The sequence below is a fragment of the Melanotaenia boesemani genome, chromosome 16, assembly GCF_017639745.1.
Source record: "Melanotaenia boesemani isolate fMelBoe1 chromosome 16, fMelBoe1.pri, whole genome shotgun sequence".
Taxonomy (NCBI): domain Eukaryota; kingdom Metazoa; phylum Chordata; class Actinopteri; order Atheriniformes; family Melanotaeniidae; genus Melanotaenia; species Melanotaenia boesemani.
In genome coordinates, this window is record NC_055697.1 from 21,735,522 (window position 1) to 21,741,521 (window position 6,000).

Consider the following 6,000-nt stretch of genomic DNA (forward strand, 5'->3'; position numbering starts at 1 on the left):
AAGTAAACAGCGTTTTAGACTAAATAAAACTTGTTTTAAATAATAAAAAATTGCAATTTAAATGTATTTGGCTTATGTATTTTATTTGTTCTCTTCTCTCATGCAGCTTTAATTCATCCACAGTAGTGTTTAACCCACCAGGCATCTAGTTTCTCTTCTTTTAACACATCTTGTTTTGGCTGTTTTCAGGGTTATTAGATGTGGAGCTTTATGAAAGTGAAGCCAGTAACAACTGCTGTCTCAATAACACTTTAAACTGCAGCCACTTCATAAAATGAAAATGGTAGACAAACTACAGAGTTTATTAAAATAACCAAACATTCAGCTCAAATTACCTCAAAATATTTATGGAAGAGCCCATTCTTGTTAAAAATGTGTTAGTTTTAAATAAAACTTAATGGCACAAAGCTGCTGTGAATGTCTTCATATATATCAATATCAAGGTGCTGTATTGAGTTCAGTCTACAAAACAATCTTTAATGTACTCAATGCAGTGTGAAACTACATTAACTCAGGATAATAAACAAGGCATCAATGACACCAACATAAATTGGATTAAAGTAACATGTGGATGAATACTGAAAGCTTGCGCCTGGCTCAAGATACAAAATTATATATATCTATATATATATATATATATATATACATATATATATATATATATATATCTATATCTATATATATATATCTATATCTATATATATATATATATATACATATATATATGAAGAGAGAGAGAGAGAGAGAGAGAGAGGATGAATGTGAACTCCATCAAGTAAGATTTGCTTTGTCAAGGGAGCAGCAGAGGGTGAGGCAGTGTGAGCAAAGCAGTGGCACATGACAGAGTGTGAGCAGAAGTGAAAGACTGACTAAAGATTTGAAAAGAGGAAAGAAAAGGAACAAACATGGAGCAAAATAGAGTGGTGAAAAAGGCAAAAAGTTTACAAAAAGAGCAAAGATTGCAGTAGTGTGCAGCAGGGCTTGCTGGAGATTTAAAATCTGCATGGAAATGCTGGCATCTGTAGCAGCACTGCAGGTTGTTTGTAAGGGTAACATTTACACTTGCACTGGAGCAATTCAAACTTTTGCCCACCTAGGAGACGTACTGTACATGAACCTTTGTTGACTTCCACTCCGCCTCTTAATTTCCTGCCCAATAACTGGCCCTCAAACTGTAATTCACTCGCATTATCTTGACTTGTGCATGGATTATTGTGTGCTGAACATACACAATATCCTAAAGTAAACACAGAATAGCAGTGTTAACGGCCATGAAGTGAACACCTCATTGCTTCCTATGAAGGGTTGCCTGAGCGAAGGTTATGACAACTAGCAGAGGTCAGGGAGTGATGAGTGTGACTTTAAGAAGCATGTTATACTGGCTATAAAGGCTTGAATTGCATCCAGAAGGCGCCATCTCTGCAAGTAATATAACCATGAAACAATGAATATAAAAGGTTAAGTCAATAGCACAGTATTTGCATAAGGAACTAATATAATTATGATCAAACTCTTCTGTATGTATTGTATCAAGATTAACAGTCATATAAAATGTACAATATTTGTGCCTAAATAATCTCATATGTCTAGCAGAAGTCTGTTTCTGTCTTCCCAGCACTGTGTCTCTGAAGCAAAGCAGGCGCCATGAATGTGGGACAACAACAGTAGCTGCCCAGAGAGCGGAGACAAAGACAGAGGCAAAACACTCACCTCACAAGGATTTACTGTAATCACACCCTCCGGCAGCATGTCTGCTTACTGGAGGAACCAGAGGAGATGGGAGAAAGAGTGCGGAGTTGCATAAACACAGCTGTTTATGGACAAGTTAATTGAGCGGACAGTGATTGACAGCCCTCTATCTGAAACTGGAAACCAGCAGGCACAAACTTTACACTGAAATCCTCTTCAACTGAAACATTTAAAGGCCAGCTACAGGGAATATTCTGCTGTTGTTTTAATAATTGAGCTGAGATGGAAAAGTTTCAGCCTGTATGCTGTCTAAAGATAGACACTGTACTTTGCTCTGCTGTGGTCCTCGTGGCTGTGAAAGTGGATTAAACAGGCTTTAACATTAAGACAAGCTCTAATGAAACCCAATGGGGGAGTTTGCCTGTCTGTTTAGCCAGCTGACTCCTGTAAAATACCCATCACTGTCTCCTATTGCCTGCTCTAAAAGTAGCCTGCTGGTGCCAGTAAGTGCACACTGTGGCCTGATGGTTGTATTGTTACAGCTTTGTCTGTATTTTTTTTTTTTCTTTACATTATTTTAATCACCCAATACTTTTTCCGCATTGTCATTATTTTTGTCATTATTCTGTTATTCTAAGAAACTGCTGACCTGGTCAAGCTTTGCCTTAGATATCTGTTATATAAGCCTGAGCACTATTTCATGAAAGGGGGCTGATAATCATTTCACTAGAAGAGTTTAACATTTAGGGAGATTTCTTTTCATGTTAACCTGCATATGATAAGCTTAACTTAGCACAAAGACTGGAAGAAAGAGACAGAGCAACCTTAAAATTCTGCTATTGCTTATTGTATTAATATTGCGTGGAAGCTTCAGAATCTGTACTTGAAAAGGCAGTTCCCACACAGAACAACAGATACAGCCAAAAGGGAAAAACAGAGACATTTTCATCCCACTTGGAGCCTTCAAGACCGCCGTCACCAGGGTTGGTGTGATCAGTGTACTATCATCCACCCACAGCCCATTTAGAAAATTTATAAGCATGATCAATACTGTGGTAGCACCATGCACAGCAAAGCCATCTATCAAAAGAAAAAAATACCTCAAAAGATATTATTGACCAAGACACAAACAATACATCAGTCCATGAAAGCTCTATTGCAGCTCACCTTTCTTTCTTATCCTCTCTTTCACGTGTATTTTTCTTCTGAATGTCTCCTGCTGCATCTCTCCACACAAGAAGCAGTGAAAAGTCATAATCATTTAAACACATTCCTGCTCCACCTGAAACTGACTGCACATACCATGGCACAGAACTTAACAGTACTGGTCTCCAGTAGGGCTTCTTTTTTTTTTTACATATTGATGTAAAAACAAGCAGGCTGTGTTGATATAAGTAATATATTCAAATGTGAGGTCCAGAGTCACGGTGAATAGTTTGTGGTTCATATGCAACAAACTGTGATGTCAAACATACTCTGGCTTCTCTAATGATGGATAACTGCAGCCCAAAAGGAAAATATTTGCACCATGGTACAAATGCCATTCTCTCTGCTCTCACTCTCATTATGCAGCACAATGTCAAAGTACCCCATGGTCACTGACAGCGAACATTCCTTCACATTGCCATCTACGGGCTTCATAAATAAACATTCAGCCTAATTCATGAAAGCCTTCAACTTGCCATGTAAGGGAATGATTAACCTGCATCACTGTCCTCACCGAAATAAGTCTCAGAATACCCAACTTTAAGAGACAATATATTTTATCTTTAATCTGAATAACTTTAACTCTGAGGAATCCCAGCGATATACAGGTATTTTCTTGTCGTGTTTTGTTGTCAGTTAACTTAATGTGCGCATATGCCTGAGAGGCCACGTCGTCTTTTTGGAGAAGCATCAGAAAGGAGCCGAGGGCTGGGCAGGGATGCTGAGCTGGGCAGCGGCAGCACTTGTTTGCCAAACTTACAGTAAAATCAGAGCGCATCTTAAGCTTACGTTTGCTTTACAGTTCTGCATCAGACACAATCCCTCTGAAGACGTGTACGATTTCTTTGCAACTTTTAAGTGCGTCGTTGCGCGATGAAGCAAACGTGGCTTAATCGGTTCTGGGAGTCGATTCCCTTCAAGATCACTTGGACAAGATATTTCCCAAACTTTACGGTTTTCATCTCCGCTTACCTTATATCAGTCGCTGATGCGCAGTCAAATTCAACACAAGTAAATGGGGAAAATGACAATCCAGCTCAAACTTCCCTCAGGTCCATGTTTGGCTCACAAACTGCGCGGCAGTCCAATCTATTCACATGTGAAGAGCTAACGAGCCCGAACACACAAGGTTCGCCACCTTCCACGGTTGCCGAGCCGTGGATTGGACGACGGTGTGAGGAGGACCGCGGGATCTCCAAGGGCGCACGGAGAGCCACTGTGTCAGGATTGGACAAGAGGAGCCGTGACGCACCGGCAGGTGGCACACCCGTCGAATAGAAGAAGCCAGGATTCATTCATGCACCGCAGCTCAGGGCGCACACCGGTAGTTTAAATATAAAAAAAAAAAAAAAAACATGCTGGAGACTCAAACAAGATCGAGCATTTTGTCTTCTTCATATTTCAGCTCTGTCGGTAAAATTAGCCTAGTTTGGTCATGATAATGTAACTTCGAGCGGTTTAATTCACAATTAAATATTCAGGTAAATTGATTTTCAGCTAGCCTATATCTTTTGCTGGAAGCAATGCATTGTGTTTAAATTTTTCCACAAATGACTACCTTGAGACTGCTTCTTCTGATATACATGCAGATTGTGTGCAATAGACAGACAGACAGACAGACAGACAGACAGACAGAAAGAAAGAAAGAAAGAAAGAAAGAAAGAAAGAAAGAAAGAAAGAAAGAAATGTGTTTTATTAGAGCTAAAACAAATTTTTTAAAACACTGTTTCACCTCATATAGAAAATGAATGTGTGATGACAATTGTCTGCATGCACCACAAGAAGCCAAAGCAAATGTTTTAGTAATTTTATAAATACAAATTAGGAGTGAGTGCAAATCCTTGGAGGAATGTGGAAGCCAGTGAAGGCTGGCTGCAGGGACATGTGGAATGAAAAGCTTCCTGCTCAGAGTCATTGCAGACCCTGGGACCACATTTCCTGTTCCCAGTGAATGGGTAGCAGTCCTATGAAAACACAGAATGGTAAGAGACATGGATAGGATATTGTTCCGACTTCCTCCAACATTTGCAGTAGTCTCATCAACCTAATGCCTTTCAGGCTGGCTGATACTGTGTCTGTGTGTACTTTCGCATCAGGAGTGTTTGTATCCTGTGAAAGGAGAAGCAGTTCTCTCCATCTGGATGTTGGTGTGTACAGTATGTGTGGGGAGGCTTACATAATTTTGTGTCTGTTGCAAGTAAGTAGATAAGAAAGATTGAAAGTTGCTGATCTGGTTAGTGGATGTTCTGGAGTTCAAGTTGGGTGTGTTGGATAGTGTCTTATAGCCACATGCATATTCATCACTTACTTAACAAATCTAGCATGTTTTGTACAGTACAGTACACAAAAACAATTAGGGCAGAATGTGTAAAAATACTGACATTAGGACAGCTTGTTTAATTTAAATATTAACTATAAAGGCCAAGAAAGTTGCTACTGGAATGTAGGGCTCCAAATGAAGTCTGCGACATTACTGTTCATCATGCCATATGTGTAAATTGTGTGTTAATGGAAAAATATCAAATGAAGAGTCAAGCATATCCGGCTAAGATACAGTCTGCAGTTCTTGTTCAGCACACCTGCCAAGTGAACCTCGATAAACATAAACTCTAAGCTAAGCCTCTACATTTACCGTCCTGCAATTTCACACAGTCTGATTCCTCAAGAACTGCATGAACACACTGATAACAAAGTAAATGTAGTCCACTGGTCTGCAGAGACCGTTTTCACTTCATCATGGCCTCTTCCATCAACTCCCCTTCTGAAAGGTGTCAGCAAAAGGAAAAAAAAAAGAAGAAATGATTACATGGAAAATATCTGGAAACACTGAAATAATTTCTGACTTGTCTGGTATCAAAAGGAAATATTTGACTTCTACTGAAAGGTTCAAGATTATAAAATCAGTCTAATAAAAAGAAAAGTCCTTCTTGAGAGACATGCATCTGTTCCAATCTCACTAGTATGAAGTACTGTAGAGGAGGAGGTGCTTGGCATTAGAAGGTGAACCTGAAGTCAGAAAAATAAACCACAATTGTTTGTGGTAATAATCAAACCATTAGCCCATAGAAAATAAATGATTGATACAAAATCTTAAAGGCTAACCCC

General features: G+C 39.2%; 1 protein-coding gene across 2 annotated transcripts in view; it reads right to left on the reverse strand.

Moving 5' to 3' along the window:
• Nucleotides 1-4,066, reverse strand: part of chrm3a (cholinergic receptor, muscarinic 3a) — a 90,909-nt gene extending 86,843 nt beyond the window's left edge. For both annotated transcript variants that reach the window (XM_042011173.1, XM_042011172.1), the window contains exon 1: nt 3,868-4,066. The gene's annotated coding sequence lies outside the window, so the exon portion shown is untranslated. The remainder of the gene's footprint in view (nt 1-3,867) is intronic.
• Nucleotides 4,067-6,000: the final 1,934 nt, after the last annotated feature.